The sequence below is a fragment of the Lotus japonicus genome, chromosome 4, assembly GCF_012489685.1.
Source record: "Lotus japonicus ecotype B-129 chromosome 4, LjGifu_v1.2".
NCBI lineage: Eukaryota > Viridiplantae > Streptophyta > Magnoliopsida > Fabales > Fabaceae > Lotus > Lotus japonicus.
The window spans coordinates 39,285,752-39,300,781 of record NC_080044.1 but is presented as its reverse complement, the minus strand read 5'-3'; the positions used below and the strand labels follow the sequence as shown (position 1 = coordinate 39,300,781).

At 40.8% G+C, this 15,030-nt stretch overlaps 1 non-coding gene across 1 annotated transcript; it reads left to right on the top strand.

Moving 5' to 3' along the window:
• The first annotated feature begins 13,530 nt into the window (after positions 1-13,530).
• On the top strand, positions 13,531-13,637 carry LOC130716371 (small nucleolar RNA R71). Its single transcript, XR_009011988.1, has one exon. It is a non-coding gene; the product is annotated as a small nucleolar RNA R71 (small nucleolar RNA).
• The last annotated feature ends 1,393 nt before the right edge of the window (positions 13,638-15,030 follow it).

Sequence of the window (15,030 nt, the reverse complement as noted above, 5' to 3'; positions counted from 1 at the left end):
ACCCCGATTTCTCAAGTGTCACACAGTAACCAAAACGTCGTGAAGTTTCGTCGTTTAATTAATTAATCTTCAATTAGTGACAAAAGTTCAATTTTACAAAATTCTTGAAACTTAACCATTTCAAACTCGCGGAAATAATCATCAACGTAAACCCCAAACTTTATTTAATCATTGAAAAGAGTATGAAATAAATATCCGAAAGAAAACTTCAAAGTAAATTACATCAAGTTAAACTATCCCAACTAAAATAAAGTAATAGTTCAATGCTTCCAAAACTCGGTATTCTCAATCCCAAAAGAAAATGGATGTCTCTCAACCCAACCCAAATCCTTGGCCTCTTTCTCTTTATCTTCTTCCTCTTTATCTGAAGTGTAGTCGTCATCCGGTAGTGGCTCGTCACAGAGTATCAGCTCCCAAGAATGGGTCGTCATCGTTATCTTCACGACCATCTACCCCCCCCCCCCCCCCAAATAAACACATAAACAAGTAGCGCAAGGGTCAGGTCTCATATTCTCATAAAAACATTCACATATACATGTACTCTCATAAATAACAAGGTATAATAAGCATAATCTTTAAGTTATATCTCAGTCAGTCACCTAAGTTCAGTTAGGCTAGCGACCTCACCATTCACACAACCACCTCAACACCAATGGCCATATTCACGATCATCCGCAGATGAACAATTCTCGGAGGGGACACACCGTACAACCCTCAATCACGTGGGGACACACCGTACAACCCACAAAATCACAAGGTGACCGCAGTCAACCAAATCACGTGGGGACACACCGTACAACCAACAAACACCCTCGCGTGCAAGTAACTGTTTGTCTCTAACGACACCATCGTTCTCATGGTACATAGTCTCACCTAGACCTATGTCCCATTAATCACATTTTCACTTTTTACTTGCAAGCGAGTTATTTCTCTTTCTCTTATATTGAGGCTCTAAGTCAAGTCTTCCTAGAGTCTTTTATTCTCATCACAAAACTAAAGATAGCAACACAACATTCACAGTGCACAAAAGGGGATTACGGCTAGGTGAGCGACCCTTTTGTACAAATAACCAATTAAACAGTGTGAAATCATTTAAGAATAGTCATATACATAAAAACATGCATATTATGTCACAACAGCACCACAAGGCAAGTACCAAGGCTTAACAGCATATAACACACAGCATCTCCTAAACACATGTTACTAAACAAAACTTCAAAACATTTTCGCAACTCAACATATTGACAGCAGAAACAACTTTCACAAAAACAGAGCCACATAATGTATCTTTCAACCAAAAATCACGTATATTACCTTTCTGGAAAGCTATTTTAAATATCTACAACTATCTAGTTAAACACTCGTTCATTTGAGTCCCATAATTAAGTGATATTAGGCCTTAAAGCTTACTGTCCGGAACAGGAAAGACAGCAGGTGTAACAGTTACTAAAAACGACCCCCAGATCACATTACTAAACCAATAATTATGACTTTTATATGTCCGGAAAGCTATTTCGAAAATCTACAACTTTCATTTTAATCACTTTTTCATTTGTCGACCATAAACAGGTAAAAAGGGGCTCTGAATTCCGCTGTCCAGTACAGGAAACTGGCAGCGAAACTCCCACCTCTAGTTTAAGCTATAAACCATTTCAGCCCAAACCCTCATGCAAACCCTCAACAATCAAGATTCTTCACAACCAAACATAGCAACAAGTCCCTAACAAACTACCCAAGTCCTAGGACCAGCCCTTACCTTGATTCTTGATCTGAAAAGAGAAGAGAATGAAGTTTGGAAGAACAATCTCCTGCTGTCCAAGTCCCCTTCACCTTCCTTCTCCCTCGCGATTTCTCTCTCCCTCTCGCAAAGCTCTCTCTCGCGTGTACAACGGCGTCCCGGCGGTGGTGGCGGCTTGAGCGGCGACCTCCCCCTTGTTCTCTCGAGTTCTCTCACTGTTCTCTCTCTGGTTTTTCACGTGAAGAGATGGGGTGCAGTTTCTGTTCTGAATGAGGGAAAGAAAATAGGGTTTTTCCCTTAATCTCATGCAAACCACAAGTGGGATAGGGTTTGGTTTTCCCTTTTTAAGCCCAAATCTCATCACCTTTGACCCAATTATTTAAAAACCCTAACCAGGTCTTATTTAATTAAAAACCTACTCTTTTTAATTAAATAACCTAACCAAATTCGGAATTAAAATAAAAATGCACAAATTAAGTCGCTGGCACTTTACTGCCAGAACCACACTCGGTAAAATTCGAATATCTCGAGCTACAGGGGTCAGAATGACCTGATTCCACATCGGGAATTTTCTAAACTTAAAGGGCTACAACTCTCATGAAGGAAGATTTCCCAAATGAGGTCGTTAAGACCCTCTAAATATTCATACAAGTTGACAGTTGTAATCTATCAAAACTCAAACTTAGCCAAAAGTCTTATTTTATTCAATCTATCACTTAAGCATTACATAAGTAAGTCTAGGGTCTTACAGGGCCATTGTACCTGGGGTCTGATGTGCTACCTCCCCTCCAATGGAGGTCAAGATCCCTGTGTAGGCGATCTTGCCTCAAAAACATCCGCCCGAAAGCGGCCTCCATCCAAGCCGGTGAAGGGTCAGCACGTGGTGGAGTAACCACCTCATTCACCACCTCAACATTCTCTTATTCTTCTTCCTCCTCCTCTTCTTCTTCTTCTTCATCTTCTTCTTCCGCTGGCTCCTCAGGATCCTCTTCCTCTTCCTCCTCTTGAGGCATTCTTGCCATCCACTCTTGATAAAGCTGAGTGATCCTCTCCTTACTGAGTTGAGGTGCAACTGGCAACCTCTTCTCAATAACAAAGACTGGCCTCCTAGCCTTGTCCCTCACTGCATGAATTAGGGAACAAATAAAATGAGGAAAAACGGGACGATGCTTATCTTTACTTCCATTGTAGAGGGAATAAATCCTAGCAGCAATGATTGTAGCCACGTCCATAGGATGGCCTCTCACAATGCAGTAGATGGCAACCATTGCAACCTCTATAACTTCAGATTTGTTAGAGCTAGGAAAGAGGGAATCCTGCAAAAATTTAGCCCAAACTCTGGCCAGCGGTGTCATATCCTTCCTCCTTACAAAAATAATCTCATCATCAACTACTTCCCAGTCCCGCCCAGGCCTAACAAGCACTGCCTTCATGTCTTCTAAGATCTCCGGTGACTTCTCCTTTAAGAGCTCATGATAAGTGGCCTTCTCGGGGAAGCGCTCCTTCTCTTGGTCCTCCGTGAGGAGACCAAGATGCTCTCGGATGATTGAAGGATGGTGCTCAATCACATCCCACCTAAACGAAGATGAGTTCACCGGTGGCCTGGACCTTTCCTCTTGATTGTCAGAGTAGGTGTTCGCATAGAACTCCCTCACCATGACCTCACAAGCAAAGGGAATGGGGTTGACCCAATTTTTCCACCTCCTTTTCTCCATGCCTTCTTGCATGCCCAAGAGGTCTCTCCTTCCCTCCCGATAAAGAACTCCCCGCTCCTTCACACACTCCTTGTGTGCTAGGTGAGAGCGGTAAAACTCCTCCTTAATCAATGATAGGAAGCAGGAGCGATCAAAGCTCCGGGAGGTGGAGGAAGAAGCTGCAGCTCTTGTGTTGGTCCTTGCTCTTTTTGCAGGCATCTGCACAATTGTTAGCACATACACAAGCCACAAACGTTAGAAATGTTAGTTCAAAAATAAAAAGAAATGAAAGGAGAAACTTTGTACAAAAAGTGAAAATAGAATTACCTAGGAGCACCCAACAAACCTCATAGTGATTTTGACAAAGAGAAATAGACAACCATAGAAGCAATTGCCAAGAATCGACTAAAAGAACTCATTGAGGCATTCTAACAAACACCTAGTAAGCAAAAAATAAACTACACTAAACCACAAAATCCTAACCACCCAATTCTCACAAATTCACAACCCCCTTCTAATTAAGCACAAAATCAACCCATTATGAAAAATACAACACAAACCCAACTTACAATAGCAACAAATCACTCACCCAAACCCCAAAAGAAGCATGCATTGCAAATCCCATGAACTATGATGAAGGAAAGTGAAAGATGGAACATACCTTGACTTGATAGTGAGTGGGTGCAAGTGGAATGAGCTTGATGCAATGCAAAACTTTGAAGCAAATGAGAGAGCCAATTTGTGTGCAAGTGAGAAATGAAGAGTAGAAATGGGGTATGGAGAGTGTGGGGTGCGGATTTTACGAAGGAGCGCTCGAGCTCTCGAGGGGAGCGCTCAGGCGCTCAAGCCCAAAAATCTGGTTTGAAACGCACCAGGAGCGCTCGAGCTCTCGAGGGGAGCGCTCAGGCGCTCAAGCCAGTTCCAGAGGCAGTGCCTCTGTGGCTAATTGGCGCCTAGGCGCTCTACCCAGTTTTTTCCAAATTTTTTTTTATTTTTCAATTTAAACACCTAAAATACTACACTAATAAAAGATAAAAAAAAAATAAAAAGAATGGGTTGTCTCCCATTTAGCCCTAGGTTATAGTCATAGGTGGACTCTCCTTCCTATGGTGTTAGGAAGGAAATTCATTTCCATTGATTAACTTACCACAAGTGCAAGGAAGAAACCTTGCACAAAACCCTTGAAGTAGATCCTCCCATGAGGCTATGTCCTTCTTCTCATCAAACCAACCTCTAGCTTCCCTTGTCAAAGAATGAGGGAAGAGTTTAATCTTCACTTCATGATACGCCCCAAGTTGATTCAAGGGCTGCAATGGATCGTCTAGGATTGATCTTGGATGATGAGAACTCTGAAATGTGAGAAAGAAGAAGAAGAATTTCGTGATGGAAGGGAAATGGACAGAAAAGAGGGGCAGTTTTAGTGAAATGGAAGATGAAGACTTCACACAAAGGTGGTGACAAACCCTTGATAAGCCTAATTCTTGAATCACTCAAGAACTATGAGAATCACTCTCACAAATCTGAATCACTCAGAAAAGAAAATACTAATTCATTCATAATCTGTCTATTACATTGAAGGAGTGGTCCTTATAAAGAAGAAGGAAATTCAGCCTAGTTACAAAAAAATGATGAGGTGTAATTTCTCTAGAAGAATCCTAGGCTAGGAGTTACAAATTAAAAGAGGAAGATAGTGATATGCTTCAGCCCTGAACGTGTTTTTAGTGGCTGATTGCTTCATGTAACTCCCTTTCTTGATTGTTATTCTGACCAGGGAATATAGCATTCAATGCTCTTTATGAACTTAATTTCCCTTTCTTTGTAACTCCATTCTTGGCTTTGAAAGCTCTTCAATCCTTTGACTTTGCTGATGTAACTCCTCCATTCAGAACTTATTGAAATTCAAACACATTCAAAGAGTTTTAAGAAAGGAATGGATCCCTCCCTTTAAGCCCTTCATGCGCCACATGCAAACACACACCACTTGAAGTGGATTAAACACACTAAAATAAAATTCAGCAACATAATGCATTTGGATCCAACTTATTCAATTGGTCCTTTGCATTTTTATTGAAATAAAATAAAACAGAACATCACATGGCAGCCCCTATGCGTGGGCTGGCTCTTCTTCTTGGGCCTGAATGATCATCATGATTTTTGGTTCCATCTCTTCTACCACTTTGTCTTCAAGAATGGTTGCCACTACTTGCTGAAGAGTCTCTTTGGCCTTTTTAGCTCTAGCCCTTGTCATTGGTCCTCCAAGTCCTTTTAGGGCTCCATGACCCTTGTCCTTGTCCTTGTCCTCATCATTCCCTCCCTCTTGAAAAGGATTTGACCTCAAATCAAATTCTCCGCCATCTGCATCAAAGAGAGATAAATCAGAGACATTAAAGGTTGAGCTGATGTTATACTCACCTGGAAGCTCTATTTTGTAGGCATTGTTATTGATTCTCTCAAGCACTTGAAAAGGTCCATCCCCTCTAGGTTGGAGTTTGGATTTCCTTTGTTCTGGAAACCTTTCCTTCCTCATGTGCACCCAAACCCAATCTCCGGGTTGGAACACCACCTCCTTTCTTCCCTTGTTAGCTTGCCTAGCATAACTCTCATTCTTTCTCTCAATTTGAGCCTTCACACGCTCATGCATCTTCTTGACATATTCAGCTTTGCCCTGACCTTCCTTGTGCTTGAAAACAGAAATGTTAGGCATAGGCAACAAATCAAGAGGAGTCAAAGGGTTAAATCCATACACTACTTCAAATGGAGAGCAATTGGTAGTGCTATGGACAGCCCTATTGTAAGCAAATTCAACATGAGGCAAACACGCCTCCCAAGCCTTTAAATTGGCCTTAAGGACAGTCCTAAGCAAGGTGCCTAGGGTCCTATTAACCACCTCAGTTTGCCCATCAGTTTGTGGGTGGCAAGTGGTAGAGAACAAAAGTTTGGTGCCTAACTTCCCCCATAAAGTCCTCCAGAAGTGACTTAGGAACTTGGTGTCCCTATCACTAACTATGCTTCTAGGCATCCCATGAAGTCTTACAACTTCTTTAAAGAACAAATCAGCAACGTGACAAGCATCATCAGCTTTCCTGCAAGGAATAAAGTGAGCCATTTTTGAAAACCTATCAACAACCACAAAAATGGAATCCTTACCATTCTTTGTTCTAGGGAGGCCTAAAACAAAGTCCATAGACAAGTCAACCCAAGGGTATTCAGGGATTGGCAAAGAAGTATACAAACCATGTGGCATCACCTTAGACTTAGCCTTCTTGCAAACAATGCAATGTTCACAAAACTTGATCACATCATGTTTCATTTTGGGCCAATAGAAATGTTCCTGTAAAGTTTCTAGAGTCTTTTGGACTCCAAAATGACCCATTAGTCCCCCAGCATGGGATTCTTTAACAAGCAGTTCTCTAATGGAACTTTTAGGCACACACAACCTGTTTTCCTTAAATAAAAATCCATTGTGCCTATAAAATCCATTTTGAGAAACTTTCTCACAAGCCACAAAAATTTCAGCAAAGTTATCATCTTTTTCATACATTTCTTTCACATGTTCAAGTCCTAGCAATTTAGTCTCTAACATGGAAAGCAACACGTGTCTCCTGGATAAAGCATCAGCCACAATGTTACTTTTCCCCTTTTTGTGTTTTATGACATAGGGAAATTGTTCCAAAAATTCAACCCATTTGGCATGCCTTTTGTTCAACTTACCTTGCCCCTTCAAGTATTTCAGCGACTCATGATCACTATGAATCACGAATTCCTTGGGCAAAAGATAATGCTGCCAGGTCTTCAAAGCTCTCACCAAAGCATACAATTCCTTATCATAAGTAGAATAGTTAAGGGCAGCTCCGCTTAACTTTTCACTAAAATAAGCAATTGGGTGGCCTTCTTGAAGCAACACAGCTCCAATACCTACATTTGAAGCATCACATTCAAGTTCAAAAGATTTAGCAAAGTTAGGTAAAGCAAGTATAGGTGCATGGGTAAGCTTATGCTTTAGGGCAGCAAAGGCCTCTTCTTGATTCTTTCCCCAATGAAAACCCACATTCTTTTTCACCACTTCATTTAGGGGTGCTGCCAAGGTACTAAAGTCCTTTACAAACCTCCTGTAGAAACTGGCCAAGCCATGAAAACTTCTTACATCACCCACGGATTTAGGAGTGGGCCACTCTTGAATGGCTTTGATCTTTTCCTCATCAACCTGCACTCCTTTCGAACTCACAACAAAACCAAGAAACACAACATGGTCAGTGCAAAAAGTGCATTTCTCAAGATTGGCAAACAATTGTTCCTTTCTAAGCATACTCAAGACGGATCTTAAGTGCTCAACATGCAGCTCAAGAGTAGTGCTATAGACCAAAATATCATCAAAGTACACAACCACAAATTTCCCAATGAATTCCCTCAAAACATGGTTCATTAGTCTCATAAAAGTACTAGGTGCATTAGTTAAACCAAAAGGCATAACCAACCATTCATACAAACCATATTTAGTTTTGAAAGCAGTTTTCCATTCATCCCCTTCTTTAATCCTTATCTGATTGTAACCACTTTTCAAATCAATTTTAGAAAAATAACATGCTCCATGCAATTCATCAAGCAAATCATCAAGTCTAGGAATAGGGTGCCTATACTTAATGGTGATGTTATTCAAGGCTCTACAATCAGAGCACATTCTCCAAGTCCCATCTTTCTTTGGTACCAAAATCACCGGTACAGCACAAGGACTCATGCTATTTCTTACCCACCCTTTGTTCAAGAGTTCTTCCACTTGTCTTTGAATTTCAGTGGTTTCTTGTGGGTTGCTTCTATATGCTGGCCTATTAGGCAAAGAAGCTCCCGGAATGAGATCAATTTGATGCTCAATTCCTCTCAGTGGTGGTAGACCACTTGGAACACTTGTTGGAAACACATCCTCATAATCCTGCAAAAGAGATTTAACACTAGAAGGCAGCTCAAAATTTTCAAAAGTGTTAGTGTTCAAAATCTGATTTTTGCAAAACATCAAGTATAGGATCTGTTTTGAAGCTATCATCCTTTTCACCTCTCTCTTTTTGATCAAACAAATTTCTTTTCTCTCAAGTATTTCACTCTTTTCTTTTTGCTCTCTCTCAAGTGTTTCACTCTTTTCTTTTTGCTTTCTCTCAAGTGTCTCACTCTTTTCTTTTCTCTCTTGTTCAATCTTTTCTCTCATTTTCTTTTGATCCTCACGCACCTCCCTAGGGCTCAAAGGTTTGAGCGTAATTTTCTGGCCATGATGTTGGAATGAGATCTTGTTGGTGCTGCCATTATGATCAGAGTTGGTGTCATATTGCCATGGTCTTCCCAACAGTATGTGACTAGCCTCCATGGGAACAACATCACAAAGAACCTTATCCCTGTATTTGCCAATGGAAAAGTCAACTTCAACTTGCTTACTTACTTGTATTTCTCCATAGTGGCTGAGCCATTGAAGTTTGTATGGCCAAGGATGTGGTTTTGTGACCAGGTTCAGCTTCTCCACCATTCTTTCACTAGCCACATTAGTACAGCTTCCGCCATCAACAATCATCAAGCAAATCTGCCCATTGACAGAACATCTTGTGTGAAAGATATTCTCTCTTTGGCTTTCTTTCTTTGGCTTTTGTTGGCTACCAAGCATTCTTCGGATCATCAACAGTTCACCATTCATGGCTGCCTCCTCTTCTTCTTCACTTTGTTCTCCTTCGGACTCACTGGTGTAGTCTCCATCATCCTTAAGAATCATGGTCTTTTTGGAGGCACATTCATAAGCATAATGTCCCATACCTTGGCATTTGAAGCACTTGACCTCTTTGCTCTTTTTGGATGGTTGTTCAAGAGGTTTTGAAGAAGCTGAAGCTTGTGGTTTGGTGGCTGGTTTGCTAAGGGTGCTCGGCCCTTCATTCTTCATTCTGTCTCTCCAAGATGAATTGGAATTGGTAGAACTCTTCCTTGCAAGCCCTTTCCTTTTGAGTTGTTGCTCAACTTTAGTGGCCTTGTGCAGCAATTCTTCCATGTCTACATATTCCTGAAGTTCTACAATATCTCTAACATCATTAGATAGACCATTAATAAATCGAATCATGGTTACCTCTTCATCCTCCTCAAGATTGGCTTGCAACATAAGCACCTCAAGTTCTTTGTAATACTCCTCAACACTCTTGCTGCCTTGGGTAAGTTTTTGAAGTTTAAATTTTACATCCCTAGCATGGCTTGAAGGGACATATCTTTTCCTCATGATTCGTTTCATTTCAGCCCATGTTTCCACCGCTGGCTCCTCATTTCTCAATCTCTCTTTTGCAAACTTATTCCACCAAACAAGAGCATAGTCTGAAAAGTGAGCAGCTGCAAGTTTCACCTTTTGGTCCTCCTCATAGTTGTTGCAAGCAAAGACATGCTCTATTTTGAGTTCCCACTCCAAGTATGCCTCTGGATCACTCTTTCCCTTAAAAGGAGGAATTTGGAATTTGACTCCTTCAATCCGAGCAGGTCTAGGATTTTCATGAATTCGTCGTGGCCTCCCGCCTTCACTGTCACTATTGTTCCGGTTCTCCATTTGATCCAGCCTTTCGTGGATCTCTTCAGTTTGCCTCCTCATTAAGTTTTCCAGATGTTGTGTAAGAGCCCGCATTTCGATGGTCGAGAGTCGCACTGCTGGTTGCTCCTCCTCTTCTCCTGACATCTTTGACAAATGAAAAGATTCAAGTAGAACAAACAAATGTTAGTGTTTACCTCACTTCTCTCGTGTTTCCCTCAAATTGGCTTTTCTATGATGTGCACTCTTGCCTTTTTCCACTCAAAAATTCTCACAATCTCTTGAGTAAATCAAAGTTAAGACACACAAAGAATTATGCCACCAAATTTGTGTAGAGTCACACAGATTAGAATAGACTTTAGAATATGAAACAAAAGAAGACAAGACAAATCACCACAGAAATGGAAAGGACTCAAAATATTTAGAGACTAAAGAAGAATTCAAGAACAAACAGAAAGAAGAAAATAAATTGGAATGCTAGCAACAAAATTACCTTGAACAATTGAATTTGGCTAATTAAACAAGAACCATTCAGCCATTTTTTTTTTTTTTTGAATTTTCGTTTTTTTTTTTTTTGAATTTTCGTTTTGTAATTTGTTTTTGATTCTGAACAATTAACAAGGCTTAACTTTTGCAATGGTTCAGCCAAAAGAAACAAAAACTAAAATCAAGGTAACAAGAAATGACAAAGAGTTGCTAACCAGAATTCCAGATAAGAAAAGAAACCAAAATCCTAGAACCGGAGCTCTGATTACCAAATGATACGCCCCAAGTTGATTCAAGGGCTGCAATGGATCGTCTAGGATTGATCTTGGATGATGAGAACTCTGAAATGTGAGAAAGAAGAAGAAGAATTTCGTGATGGAAGGGAAATGGACAGAAAAGAGGGGCAGTTTTAGTGAAATGGAAGATGAAGACTTCACACAAAGGTGGTGACAAACCCTTGATAAGCCTAATTCTTGAATCACTCAAGAACTATGAGAATCACTCTCACAAATCTGAATCACTCAGAAAAGAAAATACTAATTCATTCATAATCTGTCTATTACATTGAAGGAGTGGTCCTTATAAAGAAGAAGGAAATTCAGCCTAGTTACAAAAAAATGATGAGGTGTAATTTCTCTAGAAGAATCCTAGGCTAGGAGTTACAAATTAAAAGAGGAAGATAGTGATATGCTTCAGCCCTGAACGTGTTTTTAGTGGCTGATTGCTTCATGTAACTCCCTTTCTTGATTGTTATTCTGACCAGGGAATATAGCATTCAATGCTCTTTATGAACTTAATTTCCCTTTCTTTGTAACTCCATTCTTGGCTTTGAAAGCTCTTCAATCCTTTGACTTTGCTGATGTAACTCCTCCATTCAGAACTTATTGAAATTCAAACACATTCAAAGAGTTTTAAGAAAGGAATGGATCCCTCCCTTTAAGCCCTTCATGCGCCACATGCAAACACACACCACTTGAAGTGGATTAAACACACTAAAATAAAATTCAGCAACATAATGCATTTGGATCCAACTTATTCAATTGGTCCTTTGCATTTTTATTGAAATAAAATAAAACAGAACATCACATGGCAGCCCCTATGCGTGGGCTGGCTCTTCTTCTTGGGCCTGAATGATCATCATGATTTTTGGTTCCATCTCTTCTACCACTTTGTCTTCAAGAATGGTTGCCACTACTTGCTGAAGAGTCTCTTTGGCCTTTTTAGCTCTAGCCCTTGTCATTGGTCCTCCAAGTCCTTTTAGGGCTCCATGACCCTTGTCCTTGTCCTTGTCCTCATCACTTCATCACTTGAAACACCCTCAATCTTAGCAGAGGAGCTAGCTTGGGTAAACTTCACCATGTGAGCATGCAAGTTCTCGTACTTAGACCCCCCATACTTGTTACCACTAACAAGCTTGATGAGAGCCGGATGGAACTCATCAACTTTTTCATTAGCTTTGGGGTCCTTTCTAGAACCTTCAATTTGCTTCTAATCACATCACAAACAAAATCGTTATCATGGTTAGTCTCAATCATAGGATTAAAAACAGAAAACCGTACCTTTTCCTTACCAACACGGAGAATGAGGTGACCCTTGTCAACGTCAATCTTAGCTCTACCAGTAGCTAAGAAAGGTCGACCAAGAATGAGAGGAATCTTCTCATCCTCCTCCATATCAAGTACAACAAAATCCACGGGGAACACATACTTGTCTACCCTCACCATGACATCCTCCACAATCCCATATGGAGTCTTGAGGGATCGATCCGCCATTTGCAAGGATAGCATGGTTGGGGTAACCTCTCCTAGGTTCAGCCTCTCAAACATGGTGAGCGGCATCAAATTGATGCTCGCTCCTAGATCACACAAGGCTTCCACATCCGACATGCCTTCAATTTCCACCGGAATAGTGAAACTCCCGGGGTCTCTTCTTTTCTTCGGCATTTTCCGCTGCAAAATGGCACTACATTCCTCCGTCATCAACACTGTCTCATCTACTCCCTTCAACCTTCTTCTCTTATGCAGAATATCCTTCATAAACTTAGCATCTATAGGCATTTGTTCCAAAGCATCGGCAAAAGGAATACTAATGTGGAGCTTTTTGAAAACATCAACAAATTTTAAAAACTTTTTATCTAAGCTCTTCTTAGCCAATGCTTTAGGAAACAGAACCTTGCTAGTTTCAGGAGTGAGATCAATTATCTCCCTCGCCTTGATAGGCACAACTACTTCCCCCTCAACTATCTCCTCTCTCTTTTCTCCCTCTGTTTTTTTCTTCAATTCATTCATCACTCTCCCACTTCTAGTGGTCACAACAGAGGCATTTTCTTGCTTAGGATTGGGGATAGTGTCGGAAGGAAACTTACCTTGAGGTCTCTCGGCTATTTGCTTGGCCAGCTGGCCAAATTGATTCTCAAGATTCTTGATAGCCGCCTCTTGGTTCTTGTAATTGTTCTCCGTTCGGTTGATGAAAGTTTCCACCAACTCCTCTAAGCTTTTCTTGCTACCACCACCTTCAACTTCTCCTCGCTCTTGAGGTTGTCTTGAGCTTTGGCCTTGGAAACCTTTGCTAGGAAATTGCCTTTGAAAGCCACTTCCTTGCCCATTATTCCCTTGCCTCCAAGAAAAATTAGGGTGGTTCCTCCATCCTGGATTATAAGTGTTTGAGAATGGGTCATTCCGAGCTTGACCCATGGCTTTCACTTCCTCCTCTGGTCTAGTCTCGGTGCATTCTTCACTGTCATGTGGCCCTCCACAAGTCACACACTCCACTTTGGCAACTCGACCACCAATCACCTTGGTCGTCTTCATCTGATTCTGAATTTCATTCATTTGCTTGGAGAGAGTTGCTTGTTGGAGGCCATTAGTTGATCATAAGCTTCAACCTCAAGGACTCCTCTTCGGGCTTGGCGCTCATTACTAGAGTTCATGGCCCTTATAGCCATTTTTTCAATCAACTCGTACCCAACTTGTGGAAGTAGGGCATCGAACTCTCCATTTGAGGCCGCATCCAAGCCAAACCTCGAAGAGTATTGAAGACCATCATAGAACTTTGCCACTTGTTCAGCTTGGGTGAGGTTGTGTTGAGAACACCTCCTCAAGAGCTTTTTGAACCTCTCCCAAGCTTCATAGAGATTTTCATCGGTGGATTGAACAAACGTCATGATGTCATTCTTAAGCTTTCTCAAGAGGGCTCTTGGAACAAATCTTGTGGTGAATTTCTCGGCTAGATCTTCCGAAGATGTAATGCTACCTTGGGGCTGTGAATTCAACCACTCTTCAGCAGTGTCCCTCAAAGAGAAAGGAAACAAACTCAAGCGGATGGTGTCCGCTGAAACATTTTGAACTCGATAAGTGTTGCAATTGCGGATGAACCGCTCCATGTGTGCATGAAGATCTTCAAGAGCACCTCCTCCATACTGATTTTGGCTCACCAAGTTGAGGAATGCCGGCCTCAGCTCAAAGTTTCCCATGCCATCGGGGGAAACTATGCTGCCCGGATAATCGTAGCTCATGGTAGTCGAGGTGAGGTCTCTAAGAGAACGATTGACATTCTCCGCTTCTTGCTCTTGAAGTCTTTGAGCAATAGCCTCTTGCACTCTTTTTTCAATGTGGGCTTGCAACTCCTCCTCCGTTGTAAGACCCACATTTTTAGAATTAAAATAATTAATTAATTTCCGACTCACGCATATGGTGTTGTGTAAGCGTGAGAGGAACCCGAACAAATAGTTTTTATATTCGGAGCTTCTAACGAAGTTTCCATCCGCGTAGTCTAAATTCCTTCGCTACTAGAAATCTTTCTTATGAAGGAAGTTTTCTCATCCGATGTCAATCGCAAAAAGTAGTTCTGCGGCAGGTTTTGATGCAGACTGCGTTCAAGCCATCTTGCCATTGAAATAAACTTGAAATAAGTATCGACCTTTATGGGGAGATACTTAACTTAGATGCCCAATGTGACAACATCATATTTATTCCAATTGTCTCACGATTATTCTTTAACTCGGTTTTTACTCATTTCTTGGTTCATAGATCATTTTAATTTGCTCAAAGTGATCCTAATTTATATTCTACTGTTTCATAAAGATCCTCATAATTTTTAGGATAATAATATATTAACTCTATATTTTTCTCTTAACTCTACGAGTTAAATCCTACAGTGTCTAAACCAATTCTTACAGGTAATTATCATCTTATAATATATATATATATATATATATATATATATATATATATATATATACTCCTCTGCTCACCATTCTCGACGTTTTTTTTCTCCCCACTTCTCTTCATTTTCGTTTCTTTTCTTCTCCTTTCTCAAATTTTCTTTCTTGTTGCAGCAACAACCTGCCACCGTTCCTTCTCATCACCAACATTTTCTTCTTATTTACTACTATCCCATTCTCTCATTCACGTCCCTACAGCACTCTCACCACTTTCTTTTCATCTCCTTCCCATCACCATTAAAACACCACCACCAACATATCTTCTTCTTCTTCTTGATTTATTTCTGCTGCACACACTCACCATCACTTTCTCCTCTTCATGGAAGCCGTGAGACCACCACCACCACCAAGC